Source organism: Apus apus, chromosome 3, assembly GCF_020740795.1.
Source record: "Apus apus isolate bApuApu2 chromosome 3, bApuApu2.pri.cur, whole genome shotgun sequence".
NCBI lineage: Eukaryota > Metazoa > Chordata > Aves > Apodiformes > Apodidae > Apus > Apus apus.
The window spans coordinates 91,608,841-91,626,249 of record NC_067284.1 but is presented as its reverse complement, the minus strand read 5'-3'; the positions used below and the strand labels follow the sequence as shown (position 1 = coordinate 91,626,249).

The following is a 17,409-nucleotide window of genomic DNA, read 5'->3' as shown; positions in this document are numbered from 1 at the left end:
CTGTTTGCTTCCATCGGATATGTAACCCATTGATAAGCTCCTCTGGGAAGCACGCACACACACACACAGATTATGTGTTTAAACTACCACTTTACTTTAAAAGTTTTCAAAGTGTGTGCATGGGGAAAAACTGGATATGTAAATGTACCCGGTCGGTAAAGACAGAAAAAGAAAAAAAGGCTGTTATAGTTTGGGGTAGAGAGAGCCTGAAGCCTTTCCCCTATAGGGTCGACGAGGTGCGTGTAAGGGGCCAGTTACACACCCAGGGGGAGAAGGCGTTAGAGGTGAAAGGTTTGGATGGTGATGTTGTGCTCACGCCCTCCTGGAGCCGGGGGGTGAGGCGAGTTGCGGCAGCGGTGGCAGATCCAGCGCAGGTGGCACCAGAGGCAGGGACAGCAGGGGCTGCAGCAGCTGCTGCCTTCGTCCTTCTGGTACCTCTGGCAGCTGAGCTGCCGTGTGCCTGGGCACACAGGGGACGGCTCTTTTGGAGTCTCGGCACGGCACGGGTGGCAGGGCCACTTACCACTATTGCCCTGAAGAGCTTTCTTCCGATGCTCTCAGGAGCGCTGGAGAGGTGAGGAGCCTGACACTGTTTTCCTCACTGGACCCGGGTCTGGTGGCAAAGTCACGGCCTGTGGTGATCTCAGCCAGGGCTGCTTTCAGCTCGGCTCCTTTTTATTTGGTTTTCCTTCTCCTTTGTCTTTTATCGTCTTCTCTCTCCTATGTACCAGCAGCAGCGGCAATGGGCGCAGTAAAGACCCACAAACCATCATCTTTATGGGCTTTATTCATTGCTTTGCAGTCCTAGGCCGCCCCTCCCAGGCCTATGTGCAGCTTGTGATGAGGTCCCGGCCACGGCCTCTGCCCCGCAGTGTTGCCACCACTTCTCCTTTATTTTTACTTTATTTTTTCTGTTACGTTTCTCTATTACAGTCAATTTCAGTGAGAGACATACTTTTTTGGAGGCCAGTTCTCCACAACTTCGCAGGGAGGTGGTGGAGGCACTGTCCCCAGATGTGTTCAGGGGAAGACCAGATGTGGCACTTAGTGCCGTGGTCTAGCTGATGTGGTGGTGTTGATCATAGGCTGGACTTGTTGATCTTAAGGGTCTTTTCCAGCCTTGGTGGTTCTGTGATTCTGTATAGGAAATTCAACAGAAACAAACAGTATAGTCCTTTCAGTCAGGCTACAGCTTTTGATCTTGCTTGTATACCTGAATTCTTAGGAAAAGAAAGGAAGAATCTAATACATTTCTTAATGAAATTAATGTAACTATTACATAATCGTAAATGTGTTGAAGAATGCAATTCTGTGAAAGAGTAAACTTGTTTTTTACTCATTAGGAAAGCACTGGGGAAATCTCTTCTTTATGCTGTCTCTGATATACAGAGCCTGGTTGTGCTTCTTCTTGCCATCATACCAGAACTGCAAGAGAAAAATTAATTTTTCTTTCACAGAAATGTACTATTTTATGTTGCAGGGAAAACCAGCTTCTTCTTATGAATCTCACTAGGTTTCTGCCTGGAGTTGTCACCTAATCTTGGTCTCATTTGCTTCTGTGCAATTTTAGTGAAAACTATCTGACAGTCCCAGTACCTCACTGTTTACAGTGAGGGTGCACAAGTCAGAACTGGCTCCCAAGACTGAATGCTGTATCAGTGTAAACCTTGGCATGATATCAGTGGCATGACTCTGGATCTGCATTCATGGATGTGCAAGGATATTTTCCGTCTGCTTTTGAGGGCTGTCCCAGTCTTCAGCACAAGTGTGGTCCCAGGGAAGGTGATTCTCCCCATCTACTCTGTTCTGGTGAGGCCACATCTGGAGTACTGCGTACAACTCTGGAGCCCTCAGCACAGGAAAGACATGGAGCTGTTGGAAAGGGTCCAGAGAAGGGCCATGAAGATGATCAAAGGGCTGCTGGAGCACCTCTGCTATAAGAACAGGCTGAGACAGTTGGGACTATTCAGCTTGGAGAAGAGAAGGCACTGGGGAGACCTTATAGCAGCCTTCCAATACCTGAAGAGAGCCTACAGAAAAGCTGGGGAGGGTCTTTTCACCCGAGAGGGTAGTGACAGGACAAGGGGTAATAGTTTTAAACTGAAAAGGGGTAGATTTAGATTAGACATCAGAAAGAAATTCTTCACCATGAGAGTTGTAAGGTGCTAGAATAGGTTGGCCATGGAGGTTGTGGAAGCCCCTTCTTTGGATGTGTTTAAGGCCAGGTTGGATAAGGATTTGTTCAACCTGGTCTAGTGGCAGGTGTCCGTGCTCATAGCCGGGAGGTTGGAACATGTTGATATTTAAGATCCCTTCCAACCTCAACCATTCTATGATTCTATGGGACACTTAGTAATGTTTAACTTCCTCTCTTGTTAGCTCTGAGTCAGGAAAAGTCAGTTATCTTCTATAGGCAGGGATTGTATCTGGAGTGGATTCCTTTTTCCACTTGTGTTGGACCACACCTGGTAGAGGAAGATACTTCTTATCTTAACTTCCATAGTAAAAAGATGATACAAGAAACTGGAGTGCAGAAGATACTACAAAAACAAGACACAGTGCAAGTAGTCTCTGGACAGGATGAAAACGGAAGGCTTGCTCCAAGCAAGTACCTTGGAAATGGCTACCTTAAGCAATGTATGGATACTCATACGATACATGCCTATTTTTCATGTTCACAGGTCAGTCACTGATGTGTGTGCATTGCTTGAAATGCAAGGTTTTATAGACTGTCTTCTTAGCTTTTTTTTCTACCCTTGGCAACTCCTGGTCTAAACTGAAATAGCTTCCTGAATACCAATAGTGTTACTTGATTTTGAATTCATGCAAAGAGAGAACTGGAAGGCATGAATTGTTCAGGCTCTTTGCTAAAATGAAGTTTCCTATTATCAACTGACCCCTAAGTCTGTAATCAACATATTTATGAGGTAAGCTGAATATATATGATTACAGATTTGTACTAATAGCTCCAAAAAGTCTAATTCAGACTCTGGATCTGAAAAGGTAGCTACAGAACAACATTAAGTCCTTGCTCTGGAAAACAGATAGTTTGGATATTGAATAGGGTGTGCCAAGAAGTACAGATGTCTCTTCTGTGAGGGCCATCTTTTTTTGTTTGCTTAAGTGTAGCTCTTCTGAGTTCATTTGACACTCTCTGGTTCTTGCACTGGATAGACAGTGAAGAGTCCTTTCCTATCCACTCACTGCATATCGTTCTTGAGTTTTCAGAAATCTATAAACCATTCCATAGTTGATAATAGTTGATCTGAGTTTTTTCAGCTTTAAATGTGTCCTTTTTAGAGTTGAGGGGACCCTAACTGAAAAAAAATTTCAAGCTGCAGATGAACAGTCATAATGTTGCTTTTTATTCCTTGGATTTGACTTTTTTTTTTTGACTGCTGCTGAGCACTAAGCATCAGCTTCCATGGAGCTGTCTATTGTAACCTCAAGCTCTCACTCCCGAATGGTAATTGTCAGCTCAGAGCCTGTCATTTTGTTTCACTGTGAAAAGTATTTGTTCTGTTGCAAGGACAGACTTTCTGTTTCAAGTCTTTTGGCCAATTATCTATTCTTATCAAGTCCTTCCCTCTTATTCCATGGCTGCTAAATTTCTTTAGAACTCATTCATGGCCATAATGTACTCAGATCCACTATCCTCTCTCAGCAAAGGTTAAAAATCCAGCACAGTTGTGCTAAACTTTGAGCAATGGAAGTATATGAAAAGGAAGAAAGTTGTTAAAAAAGAAGGTAAAAGAGGTAGCTAAGAGAATTAAACCCTTATGGACAGCACAGGGACACCAAAAAAAACATATTATTGAAAGAAGAGCTTCAGTGCCTACTGTCTGTTAAAAAAACTTGAGAAATAATAAAAAGAACCAGGCTTGGTTCTTGGTGAAGCAGTGAGCTAAAGATTTGGGAAGTTAAAGACTTTATTAGAATTGAGAAAGCATCATTCAAAAAGCAGAAGCTGTATCCAAATGAAAAAAATAAAAAGGATAATAAACTCTGCCAGATTAAATGCAAAAATATAATCAGGCAAGCCAAAAAAAAAAAAAAAGAAAAAAGAAAAAAGAAAAAAAAAAAAAAAGGAGTTTAAGGAACAGTTGGCTGGAGCAATCCAAAAGAATACTAAATTTGTATTCCAGCACACCAGAGCAAAAAGTCTGGCAGGCAGGCAGTCTGGCAGGCAGGTTGAGAACTCAGATAGTCCAAGGCTGATGCAGAAAAGCAGAATGAATACTTGCATCACTGCTCACTGTAGAAGAAACTGAGGATATTTCCTCGCTAGAAGGCAATTTCCTTTTTGGAAGGCAATGCTACAGAGAATCCATCTGAAACATAAGTGACTGTGAAAACTCTATTGTAAAATTAGAATGCAAGGGCTAATGAATTGTTTGAACTGAATGGTATTTAGCCAAGAGTCTGAGAAAAGCCAAGGAGGTAATAGCTGAATCACTAATAGGGGTATGTGGCCTCTTCAATTTTTTTGCAAGATAGTTTTTTTTAAAAGTTAACTTTGTTAACCTTTTGGGCACTATGAATGTTGAAGGCTAGTGAATATGATATCTGGGAGGATCAAAAAAGCTACAAGCCTGAAAGCTAATAAGTCTAGTGCATACATTTGTAAAAGCTACAAAAAGGACAACTTAACCTAGGATGTATAAGTACCATCTACGTGGAAGAACCAATCCTTATAAAATGCTAACTTGAATAATATGTGATAGAAATTAAGGATTAGAAATTGTGAGTAGGGCTGATGGCCTTGATAATATACCAGAGTGTTGTAACGCTATGAGGTTACTTGTGCAATACAGCCCAGAAGATCCACCAGTAAAAAGAAAACTAACAGAAAATCCTCAGGTCAAAAATGGCAGCAGAAGGCTAATCCTTCAATTAATTAAATCGTTGCAGATGAACCTTCTTTATGCAAAGGGAGCAGGTAATTTTGCATTACTGTTTTACACATATGGGCTTTATTCACTGAGAAAATGTAATCATCAGTCCAGGCAGTGCTTTTCTCCTTGACTCCCAGCACCTGGCTTAGAAATGAATGTGTGCAGAATGCATGTGTGTGGTAGTAGCTATATTCTTTTCCCTTGATTTATTTGGTCCCATACACGTTGAATACATCAGGCATTTGTTTAAGTGTGCCTTTCTGGGTAACTGTGGACTGGAGGAGTATTGAACTTGGTATAATATGAATCTCTCAATAAATAAAAAATCTCCTACTAAATCTCCCTTTATAAAGGCTGAGAAGAGAGATCTGTAGCATTCCACCTGTGTATGAATCGATTTCAATCAGCCGTTAAGAGCTTTCAGGCTGCGATAGCTGTAGGATAGCATAATGTAGCAGCAAAACTGCCCTCACCTCCCTTATTGACAGTTTTGTTATGAACCATGGAATATTTAGATTGAGGAGACTCCTCCCAGCACTGCAGACACCCAGCCCTGTTTTCTTCACTTCAAGTCTATTGCAATGCTATCCACAAGCACACCAGCTTCCCCATCATGTACAACAGGGCACCAACTTCTCTGGACAAACCTTTTGTGGAAACTAATTAGCTCATTAAAGGGAAAAAAAAGGGGAACGTATGTTGTGGTTACTTATTTTTAGAGCAATTTCTGTGTTTAGGAAAATGGGCCAACTTTCTCATTTAAGAATTGTCTGATTCAGATACAGACAAGGTGAGAGGTTAGAGGCCTTATTGTTAATGAGAGAGGCAGCCTCTGATTTTTACACTAATTGAAGCATTTACATTTTTCAGCAGAACTAAAATGCAAAAATAACACATTCCTTGGAGATTTATAACCCCACAATGGATTCGCCTATCCTCTCTCCCTTAATTATCGCAAATTATCTGAACTCTCATGAAGAAGAAAGAAATTAATATTAATATTCCATTTAGAATATACTTTAAAATGCAGTAGAAAATGGAGGCAATAATAATGATAAAGAGGGTAGCTGAGATGATTTGGAATATATAATCTTTCTTCTCTTCATTGCAGCTTCCTTACATCAGAGTAAGCCAGGAAAACTCTGTCTTGCATTCATTTAGCAGAGCAATTTTTGTGCTGCATCGACTTTCAGTATGTAAGTAAAAGCTTGGTAAAATATTGCTCTGTCTGTTAAATGTAATATTTTGGCTTTGTGCCTTGATCAGAAAAAAAATTAAAGATAAAAGAAACTGGGTGACTTTTTCTGAAGAATGTTTGTACGTGGGGGGCAAATAAGGCAGGTAAGACTCATCACTGGAGAGTAGACAGAAAAATAGCAAGAAGCAGCTACAAACTGGACATGAAATGAAGAAGAAATTATGGTTTATGTTGAAAGAAAAGAGGGAATTAGAGTAATCTGAAGAACAAACAGTGGGGTCAAATTAATCATAAACTGCAAATGTTGAATCCATATATATGGGCTGAAGGCCAGAGGAGAGGATCTGCTTGCATGAGAAACAGGCAGAGAGGTGCCACAGAGAGGGAGGGTGGGAGAGGAAAAGGAAGAATGTCTGTTCCTTTGGATGATGAGACAAAAGTACCTGGTAAATCTCCGGTTAGACACTGACTGCCTACTGATGGTGGGCTACAGGTTTGTGATCGGATCTCTGCTGCTGCCCCAAATTCCTCACTCCTAACTGTGACACTGAGTGTCCCAGTGCCCTGGAAGTTGGTCGTTGTAAGACATGAGTGAAGGAGAGGCTTAGTTTTGGTTCAGAAAAGCCCTAAGATGGAAAATAGCCTCAAGAATGGTCCTCAGTGGTGGATACCATTCACACTTAATGCAAATCTAAGCCCAAGTTCAGCTTTAAAACTGAAGGTAGTTATATTTATATAAATTATAAATCTGAGCCCCATAACTGCTTCTTCTGTTTCTACTTACATTTGTTCCTTTTCCATTAACAGACACTCACTAAGAGGAGCTAGAGACTTTAAAAAGACCCATCACCTGTGAGCATCTTGGCTTACAAGTGCCTTGGTGTTAACGCTGTCAGCTATATTTGGAACCATGTTATCCCATGAGAGTAATGTTTGATTTCTCTAACAGTATTTTGTGTCAAAAATATAATTTTAAATGGTACAAAGGATATACACTAACCCCCTGCTCTCCTATTCTTATAAAATTTTTCTTTCTCACTCTTTCAGTACAACGTTGACAGGTTGGGTGGAAGGCATCAACCAAAGGGAAAGTCATCTGCAAAGCTGTTGCAACACATAATGGGCTTGAGGACGGATTGTGGGAGAAAAGACTGTCATACTAGAGAAACCACAACAACAACAATAGAGAATGACATTAAAAATAGTGAACAGACTCAAAATCAACTGTGAACTAAAAAAGCCATTTTCCTGTTGTTTTTTAGCTTGAAAATAGCCTTTACTTTTTTTGTAACACTTTGCCTGCTTTGCTTTGTTTGCTCAGATTTCAGAGGCTGAAGACATGTTTGTAAGAAATACTGAGACAGGGAGCTAAGTATAGCAATACATAGAAGCTATTCATGGTCAACACCCAATGCTGTGGGGTCTATGATACATGGGACCAGGTACACTTACCATTGCAGGTGGCCTTACCTCAATGCTACCTCAAGGCAATAATACACAGAAACTTGAGGGAGGACCTCATGGACTTGCTGGGGACAGGTGCCACAGCACCACATGTTGTGAAGATGTGTGTGCAGTGGAGCTAGCCCCTGGATTGTGTGTGGTAGAGGATCCACAAGATGTGTGCAGGATTGCTCCCAGGGAAGTGCTGCACAGGACTGTGCACTGCTGGTACCCCTGCCTCACTCTGCGTGGTGACTCTGGGTTATTGTAAGCTGGTACATTTGAGGTGCAGGTAGGGGGTGTTGTGGGGTGGATGGTTTGGGTTCATTTTGAGTCTGGAGCATCTGGGAAAGTAGCTTGTCTTTCTCAGACTTCAACAGGCAAAAATATTTGGGAAGGAACACTAGGTCCTAATGCAGTGTTTTGTTTTTCTGTTCAACATAGTGACATTCAGTATCAGGTGAAGCAATTTTGTGATTTTGCCTCCTTGGCTTTAAAGTGAGCATGAAAACCAAACAAAAAGATGTTAGTAGTAGCTACAGGGTTTTGGTGTGAATGTGTTTTTTGAATAGTTACTTGTAGATAGGTGACCTTTAAACATAATGGAATGGGGAAGCTAGGTTTTATTTCATTTAGCCTTATTTAACAATTTCAATGTTATGCATTGCAGGAATATTTGCAATCCACCATTGAGAAACAGTAATGTGATGGATAAAGCATTGGACTGGGATTTTGTTCTAGGCATAGCTGTAGACTTTCTACATCAATTTGTCCAAGAAAAGTAAGTGCGCCCTTAGCTAGGGCTTTCTTATCTGTGAAATGAGAATGATAATCTCACAATACCAGTCGTTGACAAACACATTAATACTTGTATTTACTAAGCAGTTTCAGATTAAATGTTTCTCTTGTCCAGCTATTTCAGTAAACAGCTACCAAGAAAACCTGAATAAAGAAATGAAAGCTGTTACATTATGTATCTAATGTGAATTGGCTGACACATGCTAGACTGTTGAATCATAGAGTCATAGAGTGGCTAAGGTTGGAAAAGACCTTAAAGATAATCAGATTCCAGCTTTCCTGCTATGAGAAGGGACACTTCACACTAGATCAGGCTGCACAAGGCTACCCTCTATATACTTTTTAAGTTTGAGCTTTTTTGGGAATGTCCTAGGATGATAAAATAATTTGTTTAAATTATTGAACCACTGATTGCTAAAAGTATCATGTGACCAAAGACACCTCTTACTGACTTCATAATCACTGAAAATTTCTGCAGCAGTCATACAAATTATGCATCTTAGCTACAATCCTTATTAATTTTGTTCATTAAGTAAGAGAGGAGAGGCTAAAATGAGACAATTTTATTATTAAAACTACAGTTTTATTTCCAAATAACTTTTTTATTTGTCTGCAGCAAATATTTTATGGATTGCTTTTTTTTTCATCACTTAATTAACAGCAAACTATTCTGAAAACTGTCACAGAAGAAAATGATTAGGATGAAGAAAGAAGTAAAGCAGCACATGCTATAAACTGAACAAAATAAATGCAAGGTATCTATGTATACCTTTTATCGCATGTCTTTTTCTATATACCTCTGGGTGAAAACAAGTATTCTGTGTTCCTCCATGTGAATCAGGATAAGACACAGATTCCAGAAGCTGCTTGGTACTTTTTCTTAATGTGGAAAAACAATGTCTTTTTTTGTGTGTTCTTGTTTTCATTTCCTCACAGCTATCTCCTGTGCATCAAATATAGTCTGTAGTGGTGCTCATTTGCAAGAACGGTGCCACATGTGTGTGTGTGTGATGGTCTGATTGTGAAAGATTTGCCTTTTTCCCCTTTCTGAAAATCCCAAAGGCCACATTTGTCATATAGTTACTTTGCTATGAGTGTGTAATTAAATGTAAAGCACTTTTGGATGTTCAGCTGAATAAAGTATTGCTATTGAGATGCAAGTTGTTTTTCTGTAGCCAAACACAAAAGCAAAAAAACCAAACAGCAACAAAAACAAACAAATGAAAAGGTTTCTAGGGATAAAAATGTGAACACTGTTAGATAAATAAAACATTAGAAAGAAAGGAAAATACTTCCGGAAAACAAATCAATAAGATAAAAAAAAAAGATTTATTTGAGAAAGTTGACAGGCTTGCAGAAATTTCTAGCTTACAAGCCATTTACAGAGAGAAAATACAATGAATCAAGACACAATCATCAAAGTAAAAACCCTAGGTATTAAAATTTTGACTCTAACTTGTAGACAGTCCAAATCTTTTCCTCTGTGACATGAATTTGCACAGACAGTAGGAGCTTCCAATTACAGAGTTTCTTCTGTATTTTACATCTTTGAAGATAATGTTTGTCCTTTTGTAAAATGAATGTGAGATTCTGTCCTTCCCAATTTATGACTGCTCCATGACATATTAGGAATGGAAATTATTTATAAAAACTGAAAAAAATGAAGGCTTAACAAGCTTGCTGGTATATAGTTCTATTTTTTCACTGCAACAATATTGCCATAATGAAACAGTGGCAGGATTTACCCGGAGTTATGGTTTGGCCATGGACTAGACCCCAGGTATGCAACCTTTAAGGTAAATATCCTGAACACAAAGTTGTGGAAGTATAGGAGTAATAACATATTTTTTCTCTCCATTGGTTCTGGTGGTTCATGTCCAATACAACAGAAGACAGAGCTGCATGGAGGTCTTTGAGTCTATTTTTCCAGGGGAGCAGCCCATCCATCATACTGTTAAGCAGAAAGTCAAAGAACAAATATCGCCACATCCTCCTCCACCTTGCTGTTTTTGGAAGGAGACCCTGTGTTTGAAACCAGGGAGATTGACCCCTTCTTTCTCCCATCCTGGTTGTTTTTGGAGGTTACTTCTCCACCTCCTTTTAACCCTCCTCTGTATCAGGGAGGTGGGTGGAAACTTTTTGAAGCGGGGCTGAGGCACACATTGTCTTCTGACTCCAGCTGTGCTGAGTGCCTCTCTTTTTAATTGGAACTGGAAAGGAAGTGAAACTCTCACCAAAACAGTTTTGGTTAGCTGTTTTGGCATTAAATACAGTGGGACACAATGTATTTTGTACACATATTTCCCAGATAACTTCATAACCAAAAGAGTTAATTGTCAGTAAAGGCTATCTAGGAGACTCCTGGCTTTGTTTCAGGCTTCAGTGATGATTTCTCACCAAGATTCTTGTTCTAAAATCCTGGGCTGCTTCAGCTTTGGTGGCTTTCTCATACTGGATCATATTAACTCCTGCTCTCTCAGTGGGTCCATGCTGAACTGAAACTAATGGAGGCTCTCTGCAAAATGTTCATGCTTATCAGTTTTGGCTTGTTATGTGTTGGAGGCCAAAGAATAACAGAAGTGGAAACGGCTTTTCAATTTTCTTGTTATCCTCTGTACTTTTGGTTACTTCTGATAAAATGCCTTTAATCTGTCAATTCACCTAGTCTTAGAGTTATGTTTTTGTGAAACCTAAGTCTTCTCTCTGGTTTACAGAACACATAGCAACAAACATTTCCATGCCAGGAGGACTTCAGAGCAAGAAGTTGGTCTATCCCTCCATGTTTGGCTTAAACTTGCTCAGTTTGGGCTAAAGTGTCTGTCCAGGAATTTTATAGTTAGCTTGAGAAATGCTGTGCACTCTCACTTATTATCAGGTGTCTGAAATGGTTTCTGATAGACCTGGCAAATTCCAAATGCTAGCTTTGCCATTTTCCCTTTGTTTAGAGAAATAATTCAGTGTATTTTTTTTTTCCTGAAACACATAACTGAGTGACTTATCAAGAAAACATGTCTTGCTTGTTGTTTTCTTCTCCCCAACACTGAAATGCAGTGAGAAGATGGGAAAAGGCCTCAGCTGAGTTGAAATTAGAGAGACAGAAAGAAACACATTTGCACCATTGAAACCTGGATCCAGAGAAGGTAGTTTTTAGCCTAGTTTTATTTTTTTGTGTGTTTCTAATAAACTTCTCATTTCATCGTATTTTGAGTAAGGGGAGATGATGTACTGCCATGAATGTCAGTGCGTAGTCTAAGCTCCAGCTTTCGTTACTTCCATTATCACAATGGATCTTCATTGGCCTGAATTGCTAACATTCTTATAGGAATGATAAGACTAAAATGGCTCTACCTATAATCCACTGATGTGTGAATTGACAGTCAAATGACTGATCAATTTTTCTGTGCTTCAATAGCTTCTTTCAAGCCGCACATCCCAAGTAACTGTATAAAACGCTGCAGTTCCAGCTAAGTTTTCTAATGGATAGGTAAAGTAAATTAGGCAATTAGACCTAAAAATTGAAAATCCATCAGCATCTCTGTCTTGCAAAGAAAATGCATATCAAAATCCGAACAGAAAAAGCACTCTTACGAAAGAAAATTCCTGTAGTCCGGACAGTCTGCCTGTGAATGGCTTTCATGAATTTCTGTTACATTTTCTTTTGTTCATTTTTTTCAAAGAACTTTGGACCCTATAAGCTTTTAAGAAGGAGGAGATTTGAAAGTGGAGCAATAGAAAGTGCTAAATATTTTATGAGTGATTTATGAAAACATGCTTTTGCTTTATTCCTTTAATAGAAAAAAAAATTGCGACAGTTAGTAAAATGATGAGGATTAATGTATGAAAATGCATTGCATGGCACCCTCTGAGTAATGGATTTATAAACAGTTTCTTTTTTAAAAAAACTATGTCAAAATGGATTACAAGATGACTGGCAAATTATTGTAGTCAGATCATACAAAATACACAGTCCAGGATTTTTTCTGTAATGTTTGCTGCATCCTGACTGAGATCACCAGGTCATCTAGTTCCCTCTCCATCAGGAATGTCATGCTACTTTTGCTCATGTTCTTAGTTTAAAGCAAAAAGTAAAGCAGGTGAACCTCTAAAGAGTTTAATGTAGGAAAAATGCTTTTTGATTTAAGTTAAGCTTAAGGTAAAGGCTATTTTTGAGTTTACTTAGTCCTTTTGCAGTTGCTGGTAAACCTGTTCCCTTCATGGTGTATAAGTAGTGATTCACTTTTAAACACTAGTATGAACAGACCCACATGATCTACATGATCTGCCAAAACAGAAAAATGACAAAGAGTTGCAGAATGGGCAAAAGTGAGAAATCTTCAAAATAGAAAAGTTGAAGGAGACAAAGTTTGAGTAACCTAAGATTCTGTGATTCTGTAAGATTCTGTGATTCTGTGAACCATTTTGACAAGCTGACTGGAAGCCACTGTGCTTTATGCTATGAGAGCTTCATCCAAGTTTCACTGGTGGCAGTAGAAAGGCTCCAGCGGGCTTTGATGCAAACCTAATTCAGCTAAGTTATTGAATGATTTCTTCATTTTTGTGACACCAGTCTTGTTGCTGAGCAGGGATCAGGAGGAAAGGGACAAGAGGAGGCCAAGGGAAAGTTGACCACACAAATGTAATGTTGGAGGCATTAGACTGCATGGGGTTGTTCAACCTCCACAAAGAACTAAACTTATTCCCATGGAAACCAATGTTCAAAGATGAATGAGTAGTCTGGCTCTCAGCAGCTCCCTTTCCTTTTTCTCTTTTCTTCTTTCTTGGGATGTTTTGTTGTTGTTTTTGGTAAAGGGAAAGAAAGAGGCTCTTCACCTCCAAGCAGCTTGAGAAAAGACTGGCAACACTCATTCCACTAATAAGCTGGCAATTAATACAAAGAGGAATGTCCTGGATTTCTCAAAGAGGAGTATTTTTCAACAGGACCTAGACAAGATGTTGATGAGGTTTTGTTTCTCTGTCTCTGTTTTTTGTTTTGGTTTTCATTATTGATGTTGTTAATTTGTTTTGTTTTGTTTTTTTTTAGTTGGGTTTTTATTTTGTGTGTGTGTTTTTGGAGGGGTAGGTGGGTTGTTTTGTTTGTGGGTTTTTTTGTGGTTTTGTTTTGTTTTTGTTTGTTGGGTTTTTTTGGTTAATGAGATGTACGTTTTCTGGAAAAGGGGGTTGCTCAACTGGTGTTGTAAGTCTGCCCTCACGTGTTGGCTTTTAACTCTTCAGGAGAGAAAGCGTAAATGAGCTCAGTGAAATCCACCAGATTTATTATGACCTCACCAGAGTGAGGTCTGGTCTGCTCGGCTTTTGAATGTTGAGTTTTAGGTGCTGATGTACGGTTGCAACAGGTTACAGACAGAGGGAATACACCATCCATTTGATGTAGCAGGTATGGGTCATTATCATCCGCTAAGTAGGTAATGAATTCAAAGGGACTGTTACAAAGGGTGTTGCTGATGGTATCAGTGATATAATGTGTTGCAAGTATTGACTAACATAAAAAGAGACAGTAGGCTGAGAAACAATAGACTTATCAACTAACTTTCAGTAAGTAAGGAAGATACTTTCAGTCTCAGTAGATTGAAAGAAGTGCATTTGGCTTCTCGTGAGGAGAGTTTTTGAGAATAGGAAATGTAGGGAACAGCTTCACATGAGAAATTTCCTGTGCCAGTCAGCATGAAACTGTGCTTAGATGGGGCACGGGTGGTTCTGCAAGCTTTAAAACTAAGGAAGCAGGCTTGCATCTGGGGCTGACTGATTTTGGTGTCTCTGAAAGTGTCAGTGCCCACTGAAATTTTGGTGCAGCAACCACCTATAGAAGACCTCTTCTGTCCAAAGAAAGACCTCTTCCGTGTGTATCCTCTGATACCTAAATGGTGATCTGATGCTGCAGCCTTTCGTTTAACATGGAATATATTTTGGTTTCTATCCCTTTCCCTCTCCAGACAAAACTTGTAGGCTCATAATTATCTCTGAGAGCTCTGTCCCTCTTGTTCCACTTGGCTGACATCAGTCAGTAGGCTCAAAATTATTAGGGAAATCAGCCAGACAAAATTATTGCCTAAGCCTCATTTCCTTAGGAAAGTAGGCTAAAAAGTTATTATTAGCAATAATTCCTGAACTGGAGCTACCACTGGGGGAATGCAGCATGGTACCAAGGCTGTGTGCGCCAAAGTGCAGTCTGATGTGTCACCCCCATTGTGCTTTTGCTGTGAAATTTCTCCTGGGCCCTGTTAGCAAACAAACCTTCCTCTAGCTACCGTGTGGGTGAATGGTCACAGCAGTGTTCTCAGCAGGGGGGAGTCACAGCCTTTTCACTCCTTGGTCTTCCCACTGGTGGTTTTGGGATGTGGAATTCTGCGCATCAGAAAGTGATGGAGACCAAAAGTCCATTGAATCCAGACATCCCCTGGCCTTCTTAATATTTTGGACTTTGTGCTTAAATCAGAAGTTTGCAATGGGTTTCATTTCCTGTTACGGAGTAATTAATTTATATGGCAATTTAAAAAAACTCTTTAAAAAAACCTTCATGTTATTTTCTACCTGAGTATATGAATGACAATTCATAGAATCAGAATCATAGAATGCATTGAGTTGGAAGGTCAACCTTTAAAGGTCAGCTAGTCCAGTCCCCCCCTGCAGTGCACAGGGAACTCTTTAACTAAATCAGGTTGCTCAGACCCCATCAATCCTAACCTAGAATGTCTTCGTGAACGGAGCCTCAGCCACCTCTCTGGGCAATATGTTCCAGTGTTTCACCACCCTCATAGTAAAGAACTTCTTCCTAATGTCTCCTCTAAATCTACCCTGCTCTAGTTTCAGACCATTGATCCTCATCCTATTGCTACACACCCTTGTGAACAGTTCCTCCATAGCTTTCTTGTAGGTTCCCTTCAGATACTGGAAAGCTACTAAAAGTTCTCTGTTGGATCTTTCTCTTCTCCAGGCTGAACAATCCCAGCTCCGTCAGCCTGTCATTGCAGGAAAGGTGCTTCAGCCCTCTGTATTTTTGTGGCCATTCTCTGGACCTGCTTCAACAAGTCCTTCTTGTGTTGAGGACTCCAGGTTTAGCCTGTTTATCTGCTGTCCTTAAATTGTTTTTTAATTTACTTTTTTTAAGTTTTATGTTTGCTTTCTATATAAAAATTTACAGATGTGTAGTGTGAGAAATGTATTTTCTGCTGCAATGGGTGGAAACCTGGGTTTCCGTCACCACCTAGGGTTTTTATTTTTATCTGCACTGTGTTGTACGTGATTTGTATCCTCCCTTTTCTCCTTCCTCTTTCTCAGAACACTGCTTAAGAAACTGCATTTTTCTTTGCAGAAAACAGAAATGCTCATCTCTGTTTCAAGAAAAAAACAAACAATCAAAAAGACTGGAAAAAGCATATTCCACCACAGACTCTTCCTTCTTCATTCTGTATAGTCAGGTGTATCCACCTTGCTGAGATCCATTCAACTCCTAGTGGGTTTGAAGCAGTTCTTTATGTACTAAGAAAGGTGAATGGCCAAAGCTGCTTGTGCTGAGATTTTTACTGTGTGAATATGTAGCAGGGCAATGGCATTGTAACTGCTTTCCAATGTGAGCTTATGTGCAGTATTTTGTTTTATCCTGAGACGCTGACCTTCTATTATCAGCATCTCTGAAAAGAAGAGTACAACCATGTCTCATCTGTATCATCTTGTTTATGGTTTATATGTAGCTCAAAGTTCTGCCAGAAACTTAGTGTCATTTTACTGCCTGGTTTTACATTCGGCCTGTGATGTACTAATTATCAGGGTGTGACAGACCACTTCTTTCCTATCATGAACCAGGGTTGTTATCCAGGAATGAAATTTTGTCTGATTCATGAAAGGATGTAACAATGTGAAATATTCTCTGAGGGTCATATTCTGATCCTGTTGACATTGATGGGAATGTTATTTTTGTCTTCACATAATAAATGTCATGATAATGCCTTTTTAAAAAAAAAAACCCAAACATTTCCCCACTGTACTGTGAGCACTGGACAGTTGTGTACCTTGTATGAGTACCTGGTTCAGCACTGGCAAAGGATATTTAGTATGCTAGACAGCCACAGTCTTTGTGGATGTAAATCACTGTAGTTCCTTTCCCATCAGGGGCAGCATGCTGTCTTTGTCATGGGGAAATCTTGCTCTTCTCTTCAAGCTGCCATTTCCTTCCCCTTTTAGAACAGAAAAAAGCAAAGAGACTGCACTTTTAATCCATTAATAGCAAGGGGAGGATGGGAGGAAAGGAATAAACCAATTTGGAGACTGTGTAGTATCTTCCTAGCTCCCTACTAGTAGCACAGAGTTAATGCACGTGGCTTAATGGGAATACATTTGCACTCAGCCACACTTGCCTACGGCAGAAGAGATAATGAAGTATTTCTGCTTATACCATCACAAGCCCTCACTTGAACAGCAGAAGCACAAGTGGAAACCAGATTGAGACCAGGACCTAGGGTGAACAGCCTTGAGGGCGAACAGCAAGGGTGAGAGCAGCCTCCAGCCTGGCCAGGACTGCTCAACACCACTCTTGGAGACACTGGGTGTTGCTGGAAAATGGCGCATCATGTTAAAGCCTCACGTTGCTGTCAGCATCAATGTTTTGCATATTCACAGGCTGATGGCTATTTCTTCCCCCTCCATGGAAGGGATGATAAAATTTAGGGACAAGTAAGAAAGTCGATTGTTTAGCCAAATTCTAGCAGACTAGAAAGCCCACAGTGTTCAGAACATGTGTGATATTATATTACAGACATTTCTGGTTGTAAGAACAGAATTTGACTCTGAACTAATTTCCAGGATAAAAATGAAGCCAGAATGTCCCACCATACTTTTATAGCACTGGAATGCAAATTTTGATTTACAGTTCCAACCTACTTCCTTTTTTTACTGATATTCCCCCCTCCCTTTGCCCTCTTCCTGAAAAAAAAAAAGACATTTTTCTGCTTCTGTCTTAAGCATGTCTTTCTCATCCACAGACTGGACCTTGACAATTTTGTAAGGAAAGAGATGTTCTACATGTTCCATAATTTATCGGGTTCTTGCACCTGTCAAATA

The 17,409-nt window shown here is 39.9% G+C and overlaps 1 long non-coding RNA gene across 2 annotated transcripts in view; it reads right to left on the bottom strand.

The window, feature by feature from the left end:
• LOC127382999 (uncharacterized) overlaps positions 1-17,409 on the bottom strand; it is a 65,496-nt gene that overhangs the window by 24,209 nt on the left and 23,878 nt on the right. Inside the window, exon 3 of one of the 2 annotated variants that reach the window (XR_007889084.1) lies at positions 16,433-16,526. The exons of the other annotated variant lie outside the window; for it this stretch is intronic. This is a non-coding gene — a long non-coding RNA (uncharacterized LOC127382999). Of the gene's footprint in view, positions 1-16,432; positions 16,527-17,409 lie in introns of those variants that run through there. 2 annotated transcript variants of the gene reach the window in all.